We start from the raw sequence: 25,793 nt of genomic DNA, 5'->3' as shown, positions 1-25,793 counted from the left end.
GGGAGTTGAACCAGCCTGGGGTTGAGGGTTGTGCTCATGAAGCAGTTTGGTGCAGGGTAGGAAGTTCTCCTCCTTCCCTCTTTGGAAAAATGGCTAAGTTACTTAACCTCTGAGCCTGTTTCCTCATCTGTAAAATGGGAAAGTCGTAATTCCCATTCTGGCCTTTTGTGAAGATTCCATGAGATAAAGTTTATGAAAATGCATAGTAAACTCACTTACCCCACACAGGTATAAACCATTTTGTCAATAACATGTATTTGTCCTATTTCCATGATCCCCCGGGGCCTCTGGCCCACTCACTTCTTTCCGGAAGCCCCCCCACCCCACCCCTACCTGCTTACTACTTACCATGAGGTTTCTCCTGCTGAGTACATTTTATCCAGGCCAAAGTGATAGGAGCCCATGAATTATGTACAAGCAGCACACGCAGGCCTGGGCTGTGTTTGCACTCCTGTGCTGGCGTGCATTCCAACAGGAGAGACAGCCCTGCCCTTCCTGTGTACTGGGCCCTGGACCAGAAACAGCCCCCTGTCTGGCTGCCTCCCAGATGTCTGCAGAGTGTTGGGTCCTGGGCCCAGGGGACGGGTGGGGAGCACATGTAAGGAAGTCCTTCTCCCCAGCTCACCTGTCCTATTCAGGAGGCTGGGTCCCACAGGTCCTACAGGAGACTCTGGCCTGTGTCCCTGGGTAGGTGAGGGGGAGGGGAGTGATTGGGGTCCATGGGCAGAACGACACAGTCACCCCTCCCTCCTTTCTACTTCCCAGAGGGTACCAGGAGGTGTCAGTCAAGGTGGCTCTGATCTCTGGTGTGGATGCTGCTTTATTTCTGGGGGCTAGGTGCCCACTATGGGGGACAGCCTTCAGCTTGTCGCACAGAGTGCTCGGTCAAAGCCACTCTGCCTGTGAGGAGGCACAGGGAGAGAGGAGTGGGCTGTGCCCAGCACCCCTTCCCTCAGCGTTCTGAGGGGCCTTCTCAATGCCCTGGTTCCTGAGAGGCTCCCAGATGGTGTCCTGGCTCAAGTAGGGCTGGGGTCTCCGGAGACAGCTGGACTCAGCCAGCACCCAGGAGTGTCACAGACGCTCCCTCCGCTTAGGTTGGCATGGGGGCAGGGGAGCAGGAACAGGCAGGCAGAAGGATATAATGGAGCAGGAATGTCAATTTAAGCAGTTTATTGAAAGAAGAGCCAAGAAACATAAGCATCAATTGTCCCCCATCCTAAAAAGGCCTGACACACCCCAGTTCCTGTCCAGCTCTATCCAGTGCCTCTGCAACCTTGGATATGTGACACAGGCTCAGCTGGAAAATGCTGATGACAAGGCCAGCCTCCCAAGGCTACTGTAAGGTCAGATCAAAGCCCCCAGCAGGTGGGACATTCAGTAAGGTGCCGGGCACCTAGTAGACCACCAATTCACAGGGAGGATCTAATTATGGCCCAGAGCAAAGAAATCGGATTTTTAGATAGTCAATGTGGTCTTTAAGCTGGAGAGAGAACATTCCGTTAAAGATCCTTGGAAAGGTCAGCTCAGCTTAGACGTGTTCTCGAACCTATGACCCCAGCAGAGTTGCTTCTAAGTCGCCAGGTGTCGGGGAACTTCCTTCTGGGACCAGGCCAGCCTCTGCGGCCAGGCCGCCCAGGGTGTGAGGCATGACTCGGCATATTGCCAGTGGCCCAGGGTGAGTCCCTAGTCTCCCCGTCCCCATGGAAGGAGGGGAATGGGCACTAACTCTCTGAGTGGTGAGATTCAGGTGAGAAATGATCGGTAAAACTCTACTGGGAAAAAAAGCAAAATGGACACATAGTGGGTGCTTGGGGGCTTTCTGCAGGAAGGTGGCCCCAGGTGCCGGCCAGCGGCTTGGGGCAGAGAACCCGGCCTCTGCTTCTTTCTTGGTGTCATGGCTGTGCTCTGCAGCCCTCCCTTGGTCTCGGGCTCCAGCCGGGTCAGGGACTGCGGCCACCTCATGGTCACGGCTGACCCCCAGGCCAGCACCCCAGGGCTAGCCGCACTGCTGGCAGCTGGCAAGGCACTAGGCCCCTGCTCAGCTAAGAATAGAAGGCTTTGTGTGAATTAAGCAGCAGCCGGATCATCTCAGTCCTCCTAGCCCGGCCCACAGGGCTTTATTAAGCAGGATCTGGGGCCATTGTGGGTCCTCCCGGGTGGAGGAGGGAGAGGTTGGGTGAAGGGTGCTTGGGCTGCCACAGGCTTCCTCAGGACTTCTCTCATGTTTCCACGTGAGGATGATTTGATTTTTTTCCATAAGTAAGGCTCACTGCTCCTCCCTTCTCGTCCCTGGGGCTGGCTGGGGAGCATTACCCAGGGTTCCTGGGGGAAAATCTCTCTGAGATGTGTTCAAACAAACAAGCTGGCCTCCAAGAGGAACAAATGGATCGATGAAAATGGCTTTGTCTTCAAGGAGAGCTGATGACGGCGGTCATTTATTGAGTGCCTACTGTATGCCACAACCCGGCCGGGCTCCGCATTGGGGCCCTTGGCTCATCTAACCCTCATAGGGGCACTGCGGGGAGGTGTCCTCATGCCCACCATGTGCACAAGGACACCAAGACCCAGCTAGTACTTGGCAGAACTGAGACCAGAACCAAGGTTGTGTCCTACCTAGTTCCTTCTGGGGGCCAAAGATTGTGAGTTGGGGGAAAGGTGAGAGTCCCAGTTCCTGGAAAGAGCCCTGGGCAGGGAGGACTTCATCTCGGAGCAATGGCTTGTGCTTTACTTTACGTTACTCCAGGACTGGATGGGGAGGACAACAGAGTAGATGTAGGCACCTGTTTGTTGAGTTGGAATGAAACCAAATCCCGTGCATCTCACGCTCCCCTTTAGGAAGTGGACAGAAGCTGCTTGGGGCAGGGTCATGAGGCCATAGCTCCATATTCCTGGTGTTTTGAACAGTGAGTGTCCTGGTCCCCCCTTCTCTGCAGGGCCCTAGTGCCTCCCAGCTCCCTTACCCCTTAGAGATTACTCCCAGTGTGAAAATTGGAAGGAGTCTTAGGTCATGCTCTGGTTGTACAGGTGGGAAGCCTGAGTCCCAGGAGAATAGAGGCTGGGCTGAGGCCATGAAGTAAATGGGGTGGGAACACATAGTAGGTGTTTAAGAAATCCCTTCTTTCTTCCAATGCTTGCTTCCCTTGGGCTGAAGGGCTGGAGTGGAATGGGGCATAGTGTCAGCCTAATCTTAGGAGGGAGGGAGGGAGGGAGGAAGGCAGGGGCCAAAGCTGCAAGCCTATAATCCCCCAGTCCCATCTGTGCTTGCCCAAACCTTGTCTAACTCAAAGCCCCCTCTTCTGTGAAGCCTGCCTGGACTCCCTTCCCTAACTGCCCTTATAACCTCCCTCTCTACCCTGAGAGTGGGAATTTTTTTAAGCTGTGGTAAAAAACATATAACTTAAAATTTACCATCTTAATAATTTTTTCTACTGATTTTATTTATTTTTCAGAGAGAGAGAGAGAGCAAGCACAAGCAGGGGAATGGCAGGCAGAGGGAGAAGCAGACTCCCTGCTGAGCAAGCAGCCCAATGTGGGACTCGATCCCAGAACCCTGGGATCATGACCTGAGCTGAAAGCAGATGCCTAACTGACTGAGCCACCCAGGTGTCCCCCAACTTAATAATTTTTAAGTGTATCGTTCAGTAGTGTTAACTTTATTCACATTATTGCACAACACATCTCCAGAACTTTTCGGCTGACAAAACTGAAATACCCAGGGCACCTGGCTGGCTCAGTCATTCAGCCTCTGCCTTCAGCTCAGATCATGATCCCAGGGTCCTGGGATCCAGCCCCGCATTGGGTTCCCTGCTTAGTGGGGAGTCTGCTTCTCCCTCTCCTTCTGCCCCTCACCCTGCTCATGCTCTCTCTCTCTCTCAAATAAATAGAATAAAATCCTTAAAAAAAAAAAATCCTGAAATACCCACTAAACTACAAAACCCATTTCTCTCACCTTCCCGCCCCTGGCCACCTCCATTCCGTTATGAATCTGACTATTCTAGGTGCTTCATATCTGTGGAATCCTACTGTATTCGTCTTTTTGTGACTGGCTTATTTCACTTGGTATAATTCCTCATGATCTGTCCACGTTGTAGTGTGTGACAAGATTTCCTTCCTTTTTCGTGGCTGAATAATATTTTGCCATAGGTGCGTACCACGTGTTTATCCATTTGTCTGTTCCTGGACGCTTGGATTGTGGTGAAGAGTGGGAGTTTTGAAGGTGAACAGGCCTGGTTCGAACCCTGGCTTCCAGCATCGTCTGAGCTGTGAGTCTCAGTCCCTCGTCACTCACTGCTGAGCCTGGTGGGGCTGCAAGGATTAGAAATCGTGCATGTAAAAATGCCCAGCAAAGCAGGTTCCCAGTTGGGGCGGTATTCATCCTCATTATGCACTTTCCGTCTCTGGATGGATCCCTTTTGGGATTTTTGGGACCCACATACCCAAGCTCACCTTAACCCTCCTCCACGAGGCCAGCTCAGTATTTGGTGAATGAGCAGCTGGAGAGCTCGCGGGCCCAGAGAGGGACAGAGACTCACCCAAGTTCATGCAGGGGGTCAGTGGCCATGCCAGGATTACACTGTCTCCAGCCTTCCCGCTCAGGGAACTTCCTGCTGTGGTAGCCAGGCTCCAGGAGCCTTGTCCTCGGGTGGGCCTGGCTCTCCAGGGGCCCGTGTGTAATCCTGCGGCATGCAGGGCTGGGAAGACTGGGAGCAGGGAGACAAGCATCTCAGGCTCCTCTGTGTGGGGCCAGAGGCAGGTGGCATCTGCCAGGCTCCTCTGATGGCCACCTTCTCCCAGGGCTGCAGACAGCAGTGTTGCCCCAGCGATGAGGGGCTCGTGTCTGACTCCTGCGCATGGCTCAGGCTTGCCTGAGGTCCTGCCTTGCACCTGGGAGCTCACGCTCTGCTTTGACTCACCTGTTCATTTGCTTACTCCTTCACTCGGTCATTTATTCAGCAGCAGCTCCCTGAGGCCTGCCAGGGGGGCCGGGTACCAAGCAGACCTTGAAGGTAGTTAGTACAGCATAGCAGTGAATATCGTGCTTTCTGGGGCTGAACTGCCTGGGTTCAAATCCAGACCCTGACCATTACCAGCTCTATGACCTTTGCCAAACTGCTTAGCCTCTCTGTGTCTCAAATTCTAATTCCCTAAAGCAGGGATGGTGATGTTCCGGTTACTGTTATTACAAATCAAAACCACCTCAGAGTTTTGTGACTTTATAGAAGAACAACCATTTTGTTATCTCAGTGTATATAGGTCAGGAATCTTAAGGTGGGCTCAGCTGAGGGTTTCTGGCACCAATAGAGTCAGATGGCAACTAGAGTGGCGAGGAGCTGGGGCAGCTGGTGACTGTCTGGGCCTCTCTCGTCACAGGGTTCTGTTCCTAGCTGTGGGCTCATGTGGGCTTCCCCATGAAACAGCAGCCTCAGAGCGGTCGGGTGGTCCCCACGGCGGCCCAGCTCTCCAGCAGGTGTATCCCGGTGAGGGTGGCAGAAGCTGCATCACATTCGATGAGCTGGCCTGGGAGGCCTCATGGTGTCTTTTCAGCCATTAGTCCAAACTCCCCACCCAGATTCAAGTGGGGGTAGCATAGACCCTACCTTTCCCTGGAAACATTGTAGAAAGAGCATGTGGGATGACAGATACTGGCAGATGTCTCTGAAAATACCATCTGCCACAGTTGTGAGAGTTAGGTGAGTCAAAACATAGGAGCCATCTAGAACAGTGACTAGGCATTGTAAATAAGTGATAGCTATATATAAAATCAAGGGTGATTTTAACCATATGCAATTTACTCATGGAGTGCTGCCTTTAAGACCTGATGCCCAGTACAGAAGCCAGTTCACTGAACTGCAGCATTTCCCACTTGGGTATTGAGGGATCTGTAGGAGTTTGATGCACAGAGGGATATAGCTGTGTAACGGTGTGGAGTGTGGTGTTCCTGGGGCAGGGACTTAACTCCAGGTGGCTGGGGCTCCCCTGAGATGAGGTGGGGGGCTGAGAAGGTGAGAAAAGCTTTGCATGTAGGGCTTCTCCCAAGGGGTTCTTGGCAGAGATATGAAAGGCTGGAGAAGGGGCCTGGCTAATGAGGGAGCCACTTCTGAGGTGTAGTCAGCAGGATTGGGAAGGTGCTAGGCTTAGGGGGTATAGGGAAAAGGCAGGGATGTTGGGGTGCATACCCAGGTGTTTGCCCAGGGCATTTGCATCCATTTTGCATGTGATATAATACCCACCCTCACTTGCCTTTTTCTCCCCTTCTGGTATATTGGATACTTTGCAATTTTCTTCTGCTGCAAGGGGAGATGGAAGGGTGGGAGGGTGCCTGCCTTGGCAGAGGGGTCTAGGGGAACCTAGAAGCTAACCCTAAGGAAGCTGGCAGGGCCAGAGAACACCCAGTGGCCTCAGCCCTGCTCCTCTCCTGGCCTCTCCTTCCAGCACCCCTTCCTACTCTGCAGACTTGCACGGTCTGAGTGGAACAGATCCTGTGGGTTGTGGTGTCCTCCTCCCGCTCACATCACGGATGGGGAAACTGAGGCCTGGGGACTTGCTCCACTCCCATGGCAAGTTAGTAAAGGAGCCAGCTCCAGGTGCTCCATGTGGCTGCCGCACTCAGGGTGCCTCTGATTCTGTTCAGCGGGAATAAGAGCTCTGTAGGCCTGGGTTCCTCCCTGCGAGCCCCTCCAGCCTCTGCTCTGCTCCTGCAGCCTCCTCCCAGCCATTATCCATGGCTGTGGCTGGGCACAGGATTTCAGTGAAAGGAAGAAGGGCTTAGCAGTTATGTGGCCCTGGGAAATTCACCTGTCTCTCACCTGTAAAGGAGCAGCCCCTCAGCAGCCCCCCAGACCCTTCTGTCCTGACGATCAGATGGACTTGCCAAGGCTGGCTTCTGCCTCTGATGTTGGTCCTGCCTCTGGGGAAGGGAACAGCCAAGGATTACTTGGTGGGGCATGTGGGCTGCCATGGGGAGGCAAGGCAGGACCAGGGCTGGGGAAGGGGACTTAGTCTTGATCCTAAAAGCTCTGAGCTGAGACCAAGCTGGGCCAGCCCTTCCCTTGCATGGGAGAAGGGGCCCAAGGGAAAGATCAGGGTGGGATCTGAGCAGGATCTCCTCTGGGGGCCAACTCCCCACCTAGCACTGAAAGGGCGGGCTTCCTGGAGGAAGAGGTTATGGAAACAGGGGGAAAGAAGGGCGGAAGCTGCAGAACTGTGAGCTATTGCCGCCGCCCTCTGCCCCAGGCCCCTGGTGTGCGGAGCTGAGAGCCATCCCTGAGCCCCAGCCAAGCCAACCTTGACTCTTGGCACCCATGGTGCCCATGGGGGAAGCAGAAGCCCAAGTCCATGCTGCTTCCAGGATGCTGCGTCTGTGGGCCTGTCTACACCTCCACGAGCCTGTGTTTGTGCGCGTGCGTCCGTGTGTATTTGCCCGGGCTGCCTGTGAACGTGCGCTCTGTATTTGTGTGTGCCTGCCTCTGTGTGTTTGTGTGTGTGCTCGCTCGCACGTGGATGAGAGGGGCCCCTTGCTTCCCTGCAGGCCCCGGGGGGTCTCGCCTTAACACGGCAGACAGGTTAGACTGTGTCTACAAGGGGCTGTTAGAGCTCCTGGTTTTAAGCCCCAGGGGGAGGGGAGGGGAGGGGAGGGGAGGGGCGGAGCAGAGACAACCTTTACCCTGGTAGGTGTGCGGGTAGAGGGGTGATCCAGAGCTCACCAATGGGGCAAATTCAGGAGAAAGATGAGTTCCCCAGGTCTGGGGACTCTCTCCCAGGGGCTCTTGTGTATAGAACTTGGGCGGGATGCTAGGACCCACAGTCAGATCAGGTACTGCCTCTGTCCTTCCAGAGCCATACAGGGGCATCAGGACGCAGCTGGACACAGTGTGGCTCCTGAAGCAGGCTGTGCAGGGCTCACGAAAACAGGAAGAGGCATGGCCGATCTACCAGGAGAGTCAAGGAAGGCTTCCTGCAGGAGGGGTTTGAACTGAGACTTGAGGGCTTTTTGGTGGGAGCTGATGGGAAAAGGTTGGGGAACTGGTCTCAGATAGGCCTAGGGGCTTGAGGAAGGTGGGTGGGAAGGGTGATTCTCATCTGCCAGGCCTGGAAGACTGGAGAATGGAGGTTTCTTGAGATAGGGACAGGGGTGGAGGGCGCTTAGGGGAATGTGATGAATTCCTATTGGGCCACCACGGGTATGAGGTTCCCAGGCCAGGATGACCAGAGGTCACTGAATACTCGGGCTTTGAGCTTGGTCCAGACAGAGATGGCACTGCTGGATCATCTTGCACAAGGAGAAGGTGAAGGGCAAGGGAGGACAAAGGGCTTGGGAAGAAATGCTGCATGAGGCCTGGGCAGAGGGAGGGGCCTAGAGACAAGGAGGGAAGCCAGAGCAAGTGATGTCCTGTATGCCAGGAATGAAGGATGTTTCCAGAAGGAGGGTGAAGCCCACTGTGTCAGGGAGGACTGAGAGCTGCCCAGTAGGCTCACTCACGTGGAGGTCATGGTTGAACCTGGCAGGAACAGAGAGCTGTGGGTTTAGCAGCAGGTGGGAGGGAGGAAGAGGGGACATGAGTGTAAACAACTCTTTCAGAGGTTTGGATGAGAGGGAAGGAAGGAGAGAGAGTGCAGGCTAGAAGGGCTGGAGGGGAACCAACTGGGTGAGACTCACGCCTGTTCATTGCCACCTGGAAGGAGCCAGCCCAGCGAAAGTTGGAGGCAGGAGTGGGTGAGACGGGCTAGGAGCACCTTCTTTAGTCCTCTGCAGGGGCCGGGGGATTTTCCTGGAGGGATGGTTATATGGAGCGGGGGAGAAGGAGGTGGCAGCCCTCAGTCCTGCCCTGAGCTCTGCCAGGCTCCAGGACCTCCATCCATCTTGCGGGTGGGAGGATTGGGGAACCCTTTCCTGAGGAGACTTTTGGCGTCCTAGGAGGCAGGAACCCTGCAAACCGAGCATCCTCATAAAGCAGGTTCCAAGTCAGCGCTGACGCTCAGGGCTGGGCGGAGTTGCACTCCCATGTTTTTCTGTCTCAGGACTCTAGGGTGACTTCGGAGCTGCTGCAAACAAGAAAAGCCTGGGAAGGTCAGGGATCCTCGGGCTTCCAAGGAGGACACACCCAGCTCCCTGGGGGAGCCGGGGCAGGGTTGGCCTGCAGGGAACTGGAGCAGGTGTTCCTCGTCCTCCCGGTACACCACCACGGGGCTGGCTCTTTCCAGGGGTAATCAACAGACGAGTCTCACCCAGTTTGTCCCCCTCCACCCCTTTCCAGCAAGCACTCCCTTTCTTCCCAGTGACCAGGAAGTTCTTCCTCTGGGTCTAGCCGAAGTCTGTCCTGCTGCGTGTTCCCTTCTGGTGAACTTGTTCAACCCTGCTCCCTGGAGCCAAGCTGATCAGCCGGCCTCTTTGAGTGGTGGCCAGTGTTTTTACAACTTGTTTTCATAAAGATGGTTTGAAGTCTCCCTGCATTCCCAGAATGTCAGACCCGCCCTGATTCACAAGGATTGACCAAAACAGGATCTGAGCCAACCAGAAGAATCTGAGGACTTAGTCATTCTCCTTGGATCATCTACAGTTCCTTCTGCTTTCCTTCTAATAAAAAAAATGAAAGTTAGCTCAGATGACCAGGAGGGGACAGCGTTGAGGGCTGTAAGCAAATCAGACCATGCTGGCTGGTGGAGGGGTCAGGGCTCAGGCTTTGCCTACCTCAAATCCATTTTGCTGCTTGCCATATGGGGAAGCTTTAACAACTCAAAGTCTGAGCCTCAGTTTCCTTGTCTCTGAAATGGGAAAATTAACGGTACCGATCACCTAGCTGTCTTGGGTTGGGTGATCTAGAAGCAGACCATGAGGCAAGGATTCAGGTGAGAGTGATTTATTAAGAAGTTTTCCCAGAAAAGAATCTGCTAAGGGCATAGGGAAAGTAGAACCAGAAAGAGGAGGAAAAGCAAGAGTGGAAGGGTGCTTGGCTCAGTCTGCATGGGAGCTCTGGGGACAGGGGACCAGAGCTGACTGCCAGAGCAAGGATGCCGGAGAACTCAGACCTTTACCCAGGTGGTCATGGTAAAGGGGGCCCCAGGGAATGACCATGACTGCAAGTGAAGGGATTCCGGCAGGCTCTGGGTGGTCTGCCCATACACTTCCATACATGTTGGCCGCTAGGAGGGATCATGCAAGCCCGTGTGCCCCTGAACCGTAAAGGGATCCAGGGAACGTGTGTGAAGCATGACAGAGGCCTCTCCTGAGAATTCGTCTGTGGATTATATTCCAATAGAGCATATATGGAGCTGATCACCTGGAGTCTGGCCCAGAGGAAGTTCCACTGAGTGACAGCTCTTCTCGCCTGTTAGAAAGGGTGGTGTGGAAGAGGTGCTGTACAACAGCATGGTCCGCACGACATGGGGCCTTCTGAGAGCTTCCTTGTGCTTCCGCTGTTCCCTCAGGCCCATGTGCTCTCTCGCTGCTTCCAGAAGCAGAATCCCACAGAGCTCCCCAGCTGGGAGACCTGACTCCAGCCTCCAGCCCTGTCTAACTTGGAACCTGAACTAAGTTCACCATGATCGGGATGGACTGAGCTGGGTAGCTGAGTACTCCGTCACTGCTGTTAATCACTAGCACATCTGACAGCCGTCTGTGGGGCTCGTACTCTGCTCAGATGTTCAGGGTCTTATTCTCACCAGGCTTAACGACTAGGGTACTGCAAGACCTATCCTGAGGCCCGGGCTCCTCCCTGCCTGCTCGCCACCCCACCCTCCCTGCCACCGCCCCGAGGAGCAGAGGGTAGACAGGCAGGCCCTGTACAAAGTGTGCAGGGCCCAGGGCAGAAATACAAATAGAGGCCCGTAGATCTCTGTCGGGTATTTGAAGGTTATAAAATAAGCCCAGACAATTAATTTGATTTTCTCACCTTGACAATTATATCTTCATGATAGAAATTGAAATATACATGTAAAGTGAGGATTTTATACAACTGAAATTGACAAAATAGCAAAGAAGACCGAACGTAATTACAAGTGCACATCTGGGTCTTTTGTTGGTTGGCCAGTGATGTTTCGATGAGAGGTAAGACATTACTCCTTATTCATTTCGTAAAATATATTTGTTCATTTTAGGGAGATTGCCACAGTTAATAGTGTTATAATCAGGATTTGCACATCATTTGAAAATTAGGTACCGATAGTAACAGTCTGAAGGATTAAAACAAAATGCAGTTATATTTAAGGTGCATGGAATTTGAGTATATTTCCATCAAAAATGTAAATTAAATGCAAAGAAAGGAGAACCTGTCTCTTCAAAAATAATTTTTATGCCTTGAAATTATGTATGGAAATCAAAACTATACACATTATAATCAATGAATATCAGATTTTAAAATAAAATCATTTGAATTGAGATGAAATATTCAACTTTTTGAACATTTATAGAATTGAAACCATTCAGTCCCAGCCTTTCATGTCAATGTAAAGAATTTGTGTCCCATTTCATGTCACGTTCATCAGGGTGATGTGAATTCTAAGATACTGTAGCATGTTCTTCAGCCACTTTGTGCATTTATTGTGGGCACCACCCTCTTAGAACCACAAAGTGGAACAGGGAGAAAAGCCCAAAATAAATAAATAATAAAGTTGCTCGGCATTCCTGGGAAACAGATACTCTGTTATGCAAGAAGCCATTGCTCGTTGCAGTCTGAGAGAAAGGATTAGACAAGTTGAATTTGCCCCTAAACCTACCTGCCTCTTGGTCCCCTCCCATTCCCCGCCAACCTGGGCCACCACCACCCAGTGTCCCTCTCCCCCATCAGTAATAAAGTGACCCACAGTTCTTCATCTGGACAGAATCACCTTTTGTTCTTCATGCCCAAGGAATGGAGAAGGGGTTTAGGGGGGCCTGAGTGGCGTGAGGGGAGCAGATTATGCCTGCGCGTCCCACGGATATCCCGTGGCTCCCGTATGTTCTCTACCGTGTTCATTTGTGAGCGTGTTTCTGTGATGTGTGGGCTCTGGGCAGTGGCCTTTCTTCCCTGTGCCTCAGGGTGATTCAGGGGGTGGGAGGAGATCTCATCGGTGAGATCTCTATCGTACAGCTAAGAGCAGATAAATGATGGAGCCTGTCCTTTGGCGGGTGTTTCAATCTATGTGTCTGCATTACTCAATGCCTTTCATTCATATATGCATTTTCTCATTTATTTAAAACCCGTATTCGCTTCCTCCAACCCTTCATTTTATCGTGGAATGCCAGGCCATAGGCAGTCTTGTTTTTTGTTTTCTTTTAAAGATTTTATTTATTTGTCAGAGGGAGGGAGAACGCATGCATGCATAAGCAGGCTTCCTACAAGGAGTCCGACGTGGGACTCGATCCCAGGGCCCTGGGATCATGACCTGACCTGAAGGCAGACGTTAAACCGACTGAGCCACCCAGGCGTCCCTTTAGGCAGTCTTGTAATGCCACCCCACATCCTGCAGATGAAGGAATAAAGGCTCAGAGAAGGGCACTGATGTACCTAAGATCACATAGCAAAAAAGCCCCTGGCCACATTTCACAGTCCAGGGATGGATGCCATGTTTGAGTTTCAGGTAAAATCCAAATAGGTGTTACTGTATCCCAGGCAGCTTCTTCAGGCTCTGCTCCTCCAGCCACCTGCTGCTCAGGGCCCTGGGGGATCCTGAAGGGGTTTTCAGCTAGAAGAGCCACTTCCTGTTTGGGGCCAAGCACTTCCTTGAAGTGACTCACAGGCTCCCACTGGCCCCGTGCTGGGAAACCAAGGTGGGGGTGGAGCCGGGCTCAAGCCATGTCCCCTTCTTTCTGCCTGCCACCCAGCTGGGGGACCCCGAGACCACACAGTGCCAGAGACTGGAGGTAGGAGGAGATGGCGATGGAAGGAGGCCGCTGGACTGTTCTCACCCAGCCTCCTGGGCAGGGCTCTGAGAGTACAGGGAAACCTGGGCCACGGCGGGCAGGCAGGCAACCTCCACATCGCACCATTCCCACATCTGGCTTCCAGGCTAGCTACCGGCCATGTACAGGCTGACAGCAGAGGCTGGGACCCCTCGGAGAGAATCTGTGTCACTCTCTTCAGTGCAGAAGGATGGTGAGGTGGAAAGAGCAGGAGGCTGGGAGTCATCAACCTGGATTTGTGACACCAACTTTCTCATGAATTTGCTCCCCACCCTTCTCTGGGCCTCAGTCTCCACGTGTGGAGGAAGAATTTCTGGCTGTGGCGTTCTGTGATGGCTTGGTGTCTCAGGATGTGTGTGAAGAGATTTGGGGTTGAATTCTGGCTCTGCCACCTTGCTGGCTGTGTCCGTCTCTCAGAGTCTCCATTTTTAAATTTGAAAGAAGAATCACTTTAAGCATTTTACATAATGTAATCTTCACATCAACCCTATGAGTCAGGTTTAATACTGTTGTCATTTTTGCTATTTTATAATAAGGAGATGGAGGCACAGAGAGGTTAGGTAACTTGCCCAAGGTGACACAGTAAGAGTCAAGATTCTAACTTGGACAGTTTGACCCCAGTGCGCATGCATTAACAACTGTGTTTTTGGGGTGCCTGGGTGACTCAGTTGTTAAGCATCTGCCTTTAGCTTGGGTCATGATCCCAGAGTCCTGGGATCAAGCCCTGCATCAGGCTCCCTGCTCAGCAGGAAGCCTGCTTCTCCCTCTCCCACTCCCCATGCTTATGTTCCCTCTCTTGCTGTCTCCCTCTATATATCAAATAAATAAATAAAATCTTAAAAAAAAAATGGAGAATCTCAGGTCCCGGTCTAGACCTCCTAGAAAACACTGTGTCAGACTGTGTTTTAACAAGGTCTCTAGGTGATTTGTTTGTACATTGAAGTTTGAGAAGCCCTGCTCTATTTATAGTCCATCTGTCACTTAGGGTCCTAATGGGAGATGCAAGAAATAAGAAAGCTTTGTAGATGGTAGCACTAGGAGAAAGCTGGGGACTGCAGGTAGAGGGAGGCAGGGTTCGGGTGCCCCGGGGGTCTGTGTCTCAGGAGCTCGATGTCACTTCTAAGTTCCGTCCCGCTCTGGTCTGAGGCTGAGCCTTGGCCGTGTGTTTCTCGCCAGTGTGTGACTCCAGGACCCGATGGCATCAGAGTTCTCATGTTGGTATGGGCTTGGGCAGTGGGCCTGAGCCACCCCTGTCGTGGGTCTGCACAGCAACAGGAGGCCAAGGTCCCAGGCCTAGCTCTGCTTCTGACTCTCTGAGAGGCCCAGGGAGGCTCCCAGCCATGCCAGCCCTTGTGGGTGATGTGGCCGCATCCTCGCAAGCCCGCAGCACTGTCCCAGGACTGCCTCCTCTCTCCTTTTCTTGCCATGGCCTATGGGTACCGTCTCTCCTCCCAGTTCGTGGACAGGAGGGCTGCCCCGCTAGCTGTAGGAGCTGGGGATGGGGGAGGCAGCACATGAGTCAGAACTTAGCCACATAATTGCGGTGCCCCGGATCCCTCCTCCAGCCCTCCGGTCCTCCCTTGGTAGCTGGGTTAGAAGAGCAGCTGGTTTGGTGGCTACCTCCAGAGAAGCAGGTCTCTGGGCGGCACGAAAGGACCTCAGCCCCCTCACCCCAGGAGCCACAAGCAGCCCCAGTCTCTCTCCAGGGCAGCTGGGACTTGGGTTGCGTTTCTGTGGGTTCCGGAGGGGGCAGGAGTGGTTCGGGGTACTGGCTGCCCTGGGTTTGGGGTTAGGGCTGGTTTGTGGGCAGCATGCGTGGAGGTAGGATTGCTTGTGTGGGGTCCCTCCCACACAATCCCCCAGTCAGCTCAGCAGCTTCCCTGGGCAGCGACAAGGTGTGGCCCATCCCTGGGGCCCACACTCAGCACAGGGTGGGCACGCATGGGGACTTGCAGAGGGTCAGGTGGGAGAGGAGAAGGCAGGGTGGACTGATGAGTGATCTGATTGGGTTTGTCTCCTTGTCCCCTCAGCTGTCCCAGGGGAGTGACATTACCACCTCTGTGGACAGGACATCCTCAGGAGCCCCAGTCACAGCCACTGATACCTTCTTCCAGGTAAAGAAAAGCGAAGGGAAGTGTCAGTGGCGGTGGGGAAGGGGGAGATTAGAGACAAGCTACAGAGGGCAGCACGCTGGCTGCTAACGGGGACAGCGCCGTGCAGTTTACCAAAAAAAACAGAGTAATAATAATCAGAAGCTCTCAGTAGAGCTGTCTGGTAGACCATTCCTTCCTGTGTACCAGGGACTTGCCTAAGCCCCTGAGACATATTAGCTCGTTTCATCCCCACGACAACCCATGAGGTGCTATTATTATCCCCACTTTATAGATAAGGAGGCTGAGGTCTGGTGGTATTATACCAATTAGTAGGTGGTAGAACTGGGTCTCAAACCCAGGCAGACTGGCTCTCAGTGCACATTCTCAGTCCCTGTGATTTCCTGTCTTTAGAGCCATATATTAAACTAAGTTTCCTTGACCCTCAATTTGGGAGTTTAAAGGGCTCCCATTTCTAGGAGGGATCGGTATTTTAAAAGATAATCCTAGAGAAAGTGATGCTTCAGCCAAAGGAATGAATAGCAAATGGTGGAATTGGAGGTCTTGAATCATGGAACTGGCATGAACCTTCAAGGCATGCTGGGCCAGCATATTCCTGCAGCTTTCTTCCTCAGCATTCGAGTAAGTCCAGTTTTCTTTGGTTACGGAAGGGAGACCTAGACATTTGAAAGGAGGCAAGAAAAGGTTAGGCCCCTGGTTCTCAGACATCCTGGAAGTAGAGGGGCCCCTGTCCTTCACAGGACATCACGATGAAGAGAGACAGAGTAACAGGAAGTCAGTATTCTGTGCTAAGGCTGAGGTCATCTTGTTCTAGACCCAGAGCAGATGTGTGTAAACAGATCTCAGGGGGTTAAGCAAAAATTGTGGGAGAAAATACTTAATTGAGACTTTTTTTAGTAACCTTTTTTCCTGTCAATTGGGAGAGGCTAATTATTCTTCAGGAGCAGAAGTGGAAAGGGCTCAGAAACGGCTGCGCGGTTGCGTGGTTTAAGAGGCTCTGATCTCCTTTCCTTCTGCTGCACATTCAACCAGCTTTTCCGACTGACAGATAACCCCACGGCCTCCTTGGTGCCAGGCCCAGTGCAGAGACACAGGCCCCCTGCACAGTGACTCCCCTCGTGGGGATGGGGACTGGAGTATCTTGTGTCCCCATCGCCCTGTGCAGGGTCACAGACACTGGGCTCCTCAGAAAAGCTTGGCTAAATGGTTCTGAAATCCTGCCTGGTAGGCAAGGCAGCTACTACGGAAGCAGATAATTACTGGGCACAGAGACCTGCGATCATGTCTGGAGAGTTCTGCCAGATGACGAGAACACAGAGACAGGAGGCAGTGGGCTTCTGGGGGGGGGGGGGGGTCCGACCGAGCTTTGCACAGGGTCCGTTTGTTAAGATGGATAGGACTTGAACTGGGGTGGTGGGGAGGGCTTTCCTGGCAGAGGGCCCAGCCTGAGCAAAAGGTGTGGAGGTGGGGAGATGGGATAATGTGGTGCGCTTGGAGCAGAGTGCTGTGAAGAGGGGTAAGGGGGAGGTGAGGCTACGCAGGTAGATATAAGGGGAAGGAAGCAAGAGAAAGATTCCTTAAGTGGTAGGCCTTGCTTCTCTTCCCAACCCCAAGGGCCTGCTTGGGAAACCCGTTTGTATGATAACTGCTGTTTTACATAAATAAATAAAATAAATCATTGCTCTCCATTACCTCCGGGGGTAAAAACTGGGCAGGGATAGATTTGCTCAGTGCAAGTCTCTGCCATACTCAGCTTTCTCCTTTTCCTCCCATTTGGGTGCCCCCCTTCACGAGGACCCAGGGAGAGGCCTTGAAAAAAGTCAGCCTAGTCCCTGTGATTGAATCACTGTGTTCCTGGGAGGGACTGGGGTGTCAGCTGAGACGAGAGGTTGATGGAAGTCTCCCCCTCACCAAGCCCCCAGGCTGATTCTTGAGGCCCTGCCAGAAGCCCTGAGAATATTTGCTCACTCTGCCTGCTCCGGGGAGAACCTGTCAGTGCCAGTGGGTAGCAGCAGTAGGGGTCCTGGCAGCTTCAGGGGGGAAGAAGTCAGCCCTCCAGGGAGGGAGGGGCCTATCACAGGATGTATGCAAGCCCACACAGGCCGCTGTGCTGGGGAACCACCCCTAGGAGCTGTACAAGGGATTTCTGCATGAGAAGGGTGGCTGGATGGAATGTTCCAGATCTTTCTCTGCTGACATTTGAAATGGTCTGAAATCCAAAGATAGTCTGAAAATCCAAGGATAGTTCTTAGATCCCTGTTGGACTGCACCAGGATTTCGTGATTGTATGAGTCTTGAGTGAGTCGATTCTAAGACCCTGGTTTTGAGAGCTTGGAGCTAGAGATTTTAAGTTCTGAGATGCTAAGCTCCACATTTAGGGCAAGGCCAGGTCATTCCTGTGAACTATTCAGCCCACACACATAGTCCAGACTTGGGAAACAGTGGTCCCGCCTATGTCAAGAGAAGCCAGGTGCCCCAGGCAGGGTCCCTTCCTGGCTCCTGTCCAGCCTGCAGCCACAAACATGCCCGAGACCCCTGTGTCTGTCGCTGTAGGGCCTTCACTGAAGCTCGGCACACCTATCCAAGCCTCCACCAGCCTCTCCTCCCCGTCCATCCGTAAATCACGGATCTGCTGCTTCCCTGCGGAGCTGGCCAGATGCTCTGTGAGCGGGTGTGTGGAGGCCCGCGTGCCCTGGAAAGCACCGGGCGCGGGCTGTAGCTGTAGCTGCCATTTGGGCAGCGTGCTTGTCTCCTCGAGAGGAAGGTTCGCATCTCATTCTCTGTGAATCATTCTTGGCTCCCAGCAGGGCCTGCCACAGAGCGGAGGCTTCTTAAACATAGACTGAGGGAGCTCAAGAGCTTTAGGTAGGGGATAAATCGTCCCTGAGGCCACAGTTCCAAGGAAGCCATCCCATCCCGAGGGAGAAGCAGAGAGCCCTTTCTTCAGGAAGACGGCCAGGAGGGGCGGAAGAACTGGGGAGCCCATCGCCGGGGTCTGGAGCCAGCCCGGAATATCAGTCTGGCTTGGCCTGCTTGGAGGGGAAGGGAAATCAGAGGTCTCCTGGCACGGAAGTGTTGGATAAACAGGCAGCCCTGGCACCACTGTGGAAAGAGACGAATAATGACCCTAATTATGGCCTGATTGATTCTTTGAGCCTCCTGCAGAACCCAAGCTTTTGCCACTGAGCCAGAGCCAGGGATTTGTCTCAGTGGGTTTGGGTTTGGTATCTTGATGGGTGACCTGGAGGTGCCCTGCTACCCCTGGGCTCCCAGAGGGCGAGGAGTCTCCTGTTGGCAATAGCCCCCCCTCCCCCATATGGTGCCCACATGGGGCTTCACTTGCTGGCTGGAGCCTGGGGCCGCCCTCAGCCCTGCTCATGCCTCTCAGCCACCAGGCTTTCCTTGTGCTGTCCCCCTACCTAGAGCCCCGTGTCCCCCCACTTTGCCACAGATCCTTTCTTATTTCTGAATTCCGCATAAGTCTGCCCTGTTCTAGAAGTCACCCTACAATGATTAGCGCTGGGATCCGAGGAGGCACAGGAGTTAGTGAGACCCAGAAGAGACCCTGACGTGGGCAGGGAAGGTTTCCTGGAAGAGGGAATTTTGAGCTGAGCTCAGTAGGAGTTTTCCAGGCCTTGAAGATGGGCGGAGGGGCCCAGAGCAAAGGCCGTAGACAGGCACATCTGCGCTGGGCACAGGCGATGGATGTGGGGCAGTGAGGAAGGACCACAGGGAGGCCGTGTTCCCTGAGCACTATGGGGACATGTCCTCATAGCCCTGTGCCTTTTATGCCTGGGGTTTTACTCTAGGAGAATGTTGGGGTAATCACTGTGAGTTACCAAGGCTATGACTACCTATACCGTGGTCCTCATCAAAGATGTTGGACGCATGTTGGCGGGGGCAGCCCTGGCCTGGGGCTCTAACCATGTCACAGGCCTTCCTGCAGCTGTCATCATTGTTTTGACTGTTCTAGTCAGCAGCCCGCTCAGGGCTCCCAGCATTACTCTTGGGAAGGGAGGGGCCTCTTCTCAGGCTGGGCAAGGACCGTGGGGTTTGTCTTTCCCTCCTTCCTGTCCTGCCCTGTCTCCAGTTTTCTCCGGAGGCTGAAGAGAAAACAAGTGGTTAAAAGGCTATCATCTGGTGTCCTGTATCCCGAGACAGGAAAGCCGAGGCCAGAGGCTTGTGGGGTCACCCAGCTTGCTGATCACCCAAGGCTGGGTTGGGGTTGAGGCCAGTGAGGGCAGCTGTGGCCAAGGAGAAAGGGGGCTGTTCCTTGTGCACTCGTGTGCCTGGCCTCCCTCCCCGAGGCCCTGGCAGGCTGCTGGAGAAGCTCAGGTCTCCTCCTCCTCATCAGGGGTTTCCCTTTTCCTCCCCTGGGTTCTCGGCCCCATTCCCTGTCCCTGCTCCCCTGGTGCCAACTAAAATATTGGGTTTGGCCCTTTGATGTGCAGTTTGCTGGGCGTCGTGGCCGGCGCAGACATGGAAGGCAGCAGGAATGTGGGCAGACCTTCCCCCTGGGGCTGGGGCCATGGAAAGACTTGACAGTCCTGGGTTCACATCTTCCCTCCTCCCCAGTTAGCAGTTTGGCCTTGGGTGAATTGCTTAGTCTCTCCCTCCCTCCTACCTATCTGTCTATTCATCAATCGACTGATATAAGTATCAAACTGAATGCACAGGTACTTAATTAATAGCCTTTGGGAAACATTTTTAGGTTTACGGAAGAATCGATCACAAAATAAAGAACTGCTCTATACTCTCCCCTCCCCTCCGCAGATGCCCTCTTTATTGACATCCTATGCTGGGGTGGTACGTTCGTTCCAACTGCTGAGACAATGCTGACACAGCGGCATTAACCGAAGTCCTAGTTTCCACCAGGGTTCACTCGTGCTGTGGGACATTCTATGGGGTTTGACAATTGTCTGATGACATGCACCCATTATTACGGCATCGTATGGAATCATGTCATTGCCCTAAAAATCTTGCGCACTTCTCCCGCCCTCAACCCCTGGCAACCTCTGCTCTCTTTACTGCTCCCACGGCTTTGTCTTTTCCAGCGCGTCACAGAGTTGGAATCGTGCAGTCGTGTAGTCTTTTCTCAGACTGGCCTCTGTCACGGAACAACACGCTGTTAAGATCTCTTCATGCGTGTTTGTGGCTCGATTGTGCTTTTCTCTCTGTCCCTGAGACTGATTCTGTTGTCTGGGGAGGACCGGTTTGTTCATCCATTCACCTAGGGCCCATGTTTCCAATGCATAAAAGAAGGCCGTGGAGCTCGACTTGGGAAGATTGTCATCAGGAGACGACCCAGGTATAATCCATGTCACTTTCTGCGACTAGCTTCTTTCAGTCGGCCCTGTGTTTTTAAGATGTATTCCTGTTGTAGCATATATCCAGGTTTTGTTCCTTTTTATTGCAGCCTTGGGTCCTTTTTTAAAAGAATTAAAAAAAAATTTTTTTAAGATTTTTTTTTTTTAAGATTTTATTTATTTATTTGACAGAGATCACAAGTAGACAGAGAGGCAGGCAGAGAGAGAGAGAGAGAGAGGGAAGCAGGCTCCCTGCTGAGCAGAGAGCCTGATGCGGGACTCGATCCCAGGACCCTGAGATCATGACCTGAGCCGAAGGCAGCGGCTTAACCCACTGAGCCACCCAGGCGCCCCTTTTTTTAAGATTTTATTTATTTATTTGACAGAGAGAGATCACAAGTAGGCAGAGAGGCAGGCAGAGAGAGAGGAGGAAGCAGGCTCCCACAGAGCAGAGAGCCCGATGCGGGGCTCCATCCCAGGACCGTGAGATCATGACCCAAGCCGAAGGCAGAGGCTCAAACCACTGAGCCACCCAGGTGCCCCATTTTAAAAGAATTTTAAAGATTTATTTAGAGGGATGCCTGGGTGGCTCAGTTGGTTAAGCTTCTACCTTCAGCTCGGGCCATCATCCCACGGTCCTGGGACAGAGCCCTGCGTCGGGCTCTCTGCTTAGTAGAGCCTGCTTCTCCGTCTGCCTGCTGCTCCCCCTGCTTGTGCCGTCTCTCTCTCTGTCAAATAAATAAATGAAACCTTAAAAAAAAAAAAAAGATGTATTTAGAGAGAGTGCAGGGGGAGGGGCAGAGTGAGACAGAGAGGGAATGTCAAGCAGACTCCGTGCCAAGCGTGGTGATCGCTGCAGAGCTCAATCTCACGACCCTGAGATCATGACCTGAGCTGACATCAAGAATCGGACGCTTAACTGACTGAGCCACCCAGGTGCCCCTGCTCGGGTCCTTTTTGGTGTCATTCCATCTAGTCCCCCATTTCTCAGGCTAGTAAAGTAAGGCTCAGAGAGAGCTAATGAGCCGTCCACGGTTGCACAGCAAGTCAGTTGAAGACCAAGGTGGAACCTGGGCACCGACAGCTGGCCTGAAATTCTTTCTACTCTCAGGACAGAGAACAGGCTTGGGGGCTGCAGGCAGCATGGTCCTGGACAGTGAGGGTGGCGGTCATGTGAGGGAAGTACAGGGATGAGGGTCAGGTCTGTGCCCGAGATGTCAAGATAGGAGAGGAACCTGGAGGTGTCAGTATCATGCTCCTGCTCCATTAGCAGGGGCTCACTGCATCCCAGGCACAACCCCTTGCAGGCCCTTCCGTGTATAAAATAGGAGGCTGTAAAAGTTCAGGGCAGGGGCTGGGAATTTGGACAGAAAATGGAACTTTGGACCGAGGGGTGCCCTTGAACATCAGGCTCAGAGGTGAGGGCTTTCTCTTATCCCAGAGCCAGGAGGAGGTCCCAGCTAGGGATTTCTTAGGAACTTGGCTGGTATTAGCAGCCCTGGAGGTGGCTTGGAAAAATCGATCAATCCTAAGTAATGTCATTAGCCCTGGCAGGAAGGGGAGGTATCGGGGGGGGGGAGTCTGGGGAGAGTCTGGGCTCTGGGAGCATGTCTGACTGCTCAGTGACTGAACAGCATACCTCTGTTAGCAGAACTTCCAGGCCCCCACAGGAATCCAGTCCGGAAGGTCCCCAGTGCCCCCCACCTCTTGTGGCTGGTCACTGGGGACATGGGCATAACTCAGGCCATTCCATAGGGAAGGCAAGCCTGTCAGCCATGTTTGTCCAGGGTGCCTGGGGAAGACTGAGGGATACTCAGGACTATGGGAAGCTGGGAAGCCCTCTAACTAAAGCTGGAGCTCAGGGGAGGCTCCCTGGAGAAGGTTAACATCTGAGCTGAGACTCAAAGTGTGGGGAGGTGTTCATTAGCAGAAGGAACAGCGAGTTCTGGAAGGTGAAGCTAGGAGAGTCAGAGGCCAGATCCTGGTCATTTGCCTGTGAAAGAGCTCACTCTGGCCACAGGGCAGGCCTTAGACTGGTAGGGTGTGACCCCCGTAGGAGCCAGAGGATTTCCTATTGAGGGGAGAGATGAGACCCGGGCCAGACCAGTGGCCAAGGGGCTCATGAGAAGAGGGTATGAAGGATGTCAGAAAAAGGTAGAGGTGGTAAGGAGGTCAGTGTGGCCTGTGCTGGGTCTGTAGGGCCTGGGGGACACCCCTGGAGGCAGCTAGGAGCCACTGGCTGTCCCAGTCATGAGGGAACGATTGAGTGGGCTTGGCCACACCTGGTAACTGAAGCCCCGAGAGTGGACGAAAAGGTCCCAGGAGAGCATGCAGAGGAGAGAGAAGAGACTTGCCTCCCCAGAATTCCCCTGCAGTGATGAACAGTGTGAAAACTCATGGGGCAGGGGGGCGGGGAGGGGAGGCAAGGCGATTCTCAGAGCCACGATCAGCTGAGCCCTGAGCTGAGGCCTAGTGTCTGCTTCCCTAACATGTAGTGGAATTTTCATTCCTGTGCCTTGTAAGACTCAGTGTGTAGGGGCGGGGCAGGGGAGGGCCGAGGACATGTGGGCATCAGTTTTGGGCTCTGGGAGTCCTGGGAGAGGCGGGTGAGAACAGGAGAGCCTGGGTGTGGGCTCCTGTTCACGGAATGCCCACCTGCTGTACCTTGGTCCCTGCAGCCATTTGCTGTCCTGGCACTCTCCCCCTGTAATCTGGTCTCCTGTAGGAGTCCTGGCAAAGGCCATTAACCATTTTACAGATTGAGAAATCAAGGATCAGGGAAGAATCCCGGAGGCCCCAGCCACGGAGCAAAGCTGAGACAGATGTGATTGATCTGACCAGTAGAGGCCTCATCTTGGGGTAAGATTTGGCCTTCTACCCCCTCTGCAAGGCTGCAAATGCGGGAGTACATTTGTGAGCACACACTCCTTCCGGAGCTGAGAGCACCCCCATGGCCCCTCCCCTGTCCCCATCCCCATGGGACCTAAGTCCCCAGACTGCAGCCATACACCATCCATACTGCCCTTAAGCACTGGGCTGGGCTTGGCTCCCAGAGCCCCCAGCCCGCTGCACTGTGGTCCACAGGCCTCCCCGGGGAGCCACAGGCTCAGAGGCTACATCACACAATTCCCAGCAATTAGGAGGCTCCAGAGTCAGTCAGTCGATATTCCCAGCAAAGCCCTAATGCATTCCCCACCCCCTTTGCCAAACTGAGGCTGTAATCCCAGTGCTGAGGTGAGCATTTGGTGGGGGGTGGGGTGGGGGGATGAGGGTAGGTAGAGGCCCTGAGTGAGGCCAAGGTGGAAGTAGTGGGTGGGCCTGAGGCCCAGCCTGCCCCTCTGGTGAGGCCCCTGGGGCACTTAGAGACAGGCCTCAGCCCCTGGCTGCCTCCTGGAAGTGTATCCTGATCCTCCGTGCACAATGCTAAGTGCCGACAACCTGTGTTTCCTCTCTCCAGAATACCAGCTCATGAGCCGCTCTGGCCAGCCTGGAGGCTGCCAGAGTCAGCAGACTGCCCCCGTCAAGGGCTGGGCAGTAAGTTCTAGGCTTTGTGGGCCCTTCAGTCTCTGTCACAACCACTACCCTCTAGAGTTTCTGTTGCCCCAGCCATAGATGATATGTAAACGAACGATGTGGTGCAGCCAATAAAACTTTATTTATGGACACTGAAACTTGACTCTCCCATAATTTTCATGTGTCAAGGATATTCTTGTTTTGATTCTTTTTTTTTTTTTTTTGGCCCCTGAACTATAGAAATAGAGAAAAGTCATTCTTAGATTGTAGGTTATACAAAAACAGTCGGCCACTCAGATCTGGTGCCTGAGTTACACTTTGCCAACCCCCGGGTTAGAGTAAAGCCCATGGAGCCAGACTGACAGGCTCTGCTGTGTGACCTTTGGCAAATGGCTAAACCTCTCTGTGCTTCAGATTTCCGAATCTGGAGAATGGGGGTGATAATGACAATATGTGGGGAATGTAAAATGGTGCGCTGCTTTGCTGTTTTTATGAAAACGACTCTTGGCCATTCTTCAGAAGGTTAAATATGCAGTTGCCGTATGACCCAGCACTTCCGTTCCAAAGCATGTGTGTGCAAGAGAGGAAAGCACGCTCACACGGTAACTTGTTCATTAGTGGTGTTATTCGTGACAACTTGAAAGTGGTAACAGCCTAGAGGTCTCACAGCTGATGAATGGGTAAAATGGTCTGTCCGTTAACTGAGTGTCCTGCAGCCCCTGAGGAGGAAGGCAGCACTGACTCCTGCTACAACAGGGTGAGTCTCGAGAACCATTAAATGAACGAAGCCAGACACAAAGGGCTGCTACTGTATGACTGCAATGACAGGAGGAGTTCAGAAATGGCAAATCCATAGATGCAGAAAGTACATTAGTGGTCTGGGGGAAGAGGAGAGGGGCGACGGAGAGGGGGAGGAGTGGTGAGTGCTAATGGGTCCGGCTGTTTTGCTGGGATGAGGAAGATGCTTTGGAATCGGTGGTGATGGTTGTATAACTATGTGACTACACAAAAAACTAAATATGCTTAATACTGAATTGTACCCTTTAAAAGGGTGAATTTTTTGGCTTCTGAATTTGATCTTGATAAAAAGCTAATTCCTCCCAAGGTTGCTAGAAGAGTTAGTGCAAGTGAGAGGCTTTGTCTGTCCCTCACTGGCCCTTTGGGGCCCTGAGGGCATCAGTGTGCCTGTTGCGTTCACATTGTTCACATTGTCCCCAAGACCAAGGACAGGACCCCATACATACCATGTGGCTCGAGTCTCTGGAGTCCCACGGACCCGGGGTTGAGTCCTCACTCCTTGGAAAATCACTGGGCTTCTCTGAGCCCCAGGCCCCTCATCAGGGTGTGTGAGGCACCGGAGCCAGAGGCCATGTGGCCGAGGCTAGCCCCGAGTGGCAGAGCCCCCAGCAGGCATCTCCACAGTGCCAAGCAGGGCCGGGCCAATTGCTGCTGGTGGCAGCGACTCAACCCACAAGACAACTCTCCTTGTTCCCGCAACCATGACAGGATTCCCTGAACCCAAAGCTGTGAGCACTGTGGACGAGAGCAGATTCTCAGACCGGCCCCAGCCCAGTACTGGCCTGCTTGCCGGGCACCGTCCCTTTCTCTCCCTGAGCATCAGTTTGTCCAGTTATCCATCGGCTCCGGGACCCAACACCTACCACGGGAGGCATACCGGGGTCACCCCGTGCCTGGCCTATTTTCAACCAAGTACATCAGAGGCCGTGACTGAGAAAATAAAGCTGAGGACGGCTGAGGGCCTTGGGAAGGGGTCGAGGTTTTATAGGAGGGGGCCTGGGAAAGCGTGGATGAGGAAAGAACATTTGAGCAAAGACCTAAGGAGAGGAGGGGAAGGATGGCGCCCTGTGGAGCTCGAAGGGAAAGGCATTCTGGGCGCAGGAAGCAGCGACAGGTGTGGGGCAGGTGCGGCTGGGGGTGACTGGGTCTGGGGTGAGGGGTGGGAGACCAGCCCAGGGGCGCTGCCAT

General features: G+C 53.3%; 1 protein-coding gene across 1 annotated transcript in view; it reads left to right on the top strand.

The window, feature by feature from the left end:
* LOC111159474 (glycerophosphodiester phosphodiesterase domain containing 5) overlaps positions 1–25,793 on the top strand; it is an 82,392-nt gene that overhangs the window by 15,033 nt on the left and 41,566 nt on the right. Inside the window, exon 2 of the mRNA XM_022521982.1 lies at positions 14,908–14,991. The gene's annotated coding sequence lies outside the window, so the exon portion shown is untranslated. The remainder of the gene's footprint in view (positions 1–14,907; positions 14,992–25,793) is intronic.

This window comes from Enhydra lutris, unplaced genomic scaffold, assembly GCF_002288905.1.
Source record: "Enhydra lutris kenyoni isolate GAN:26980312 unplaced genomic scaffold, ASM228890v2 scaffoldscaffold68, whole genome shotgun sequence".
In the NCBI taxonomy this organism is placed as follows: Eukaryota; Metazoa; Chordata; class Mammalia; order Carnivora; family Mustelidae; genus Enhydra; species Enhydra lutris.
The sequence above is the reverse complement of the archived record's forward strand: the minus strand, read 5'-3'. Positions and strand labels throughout refer to the sequence as shown.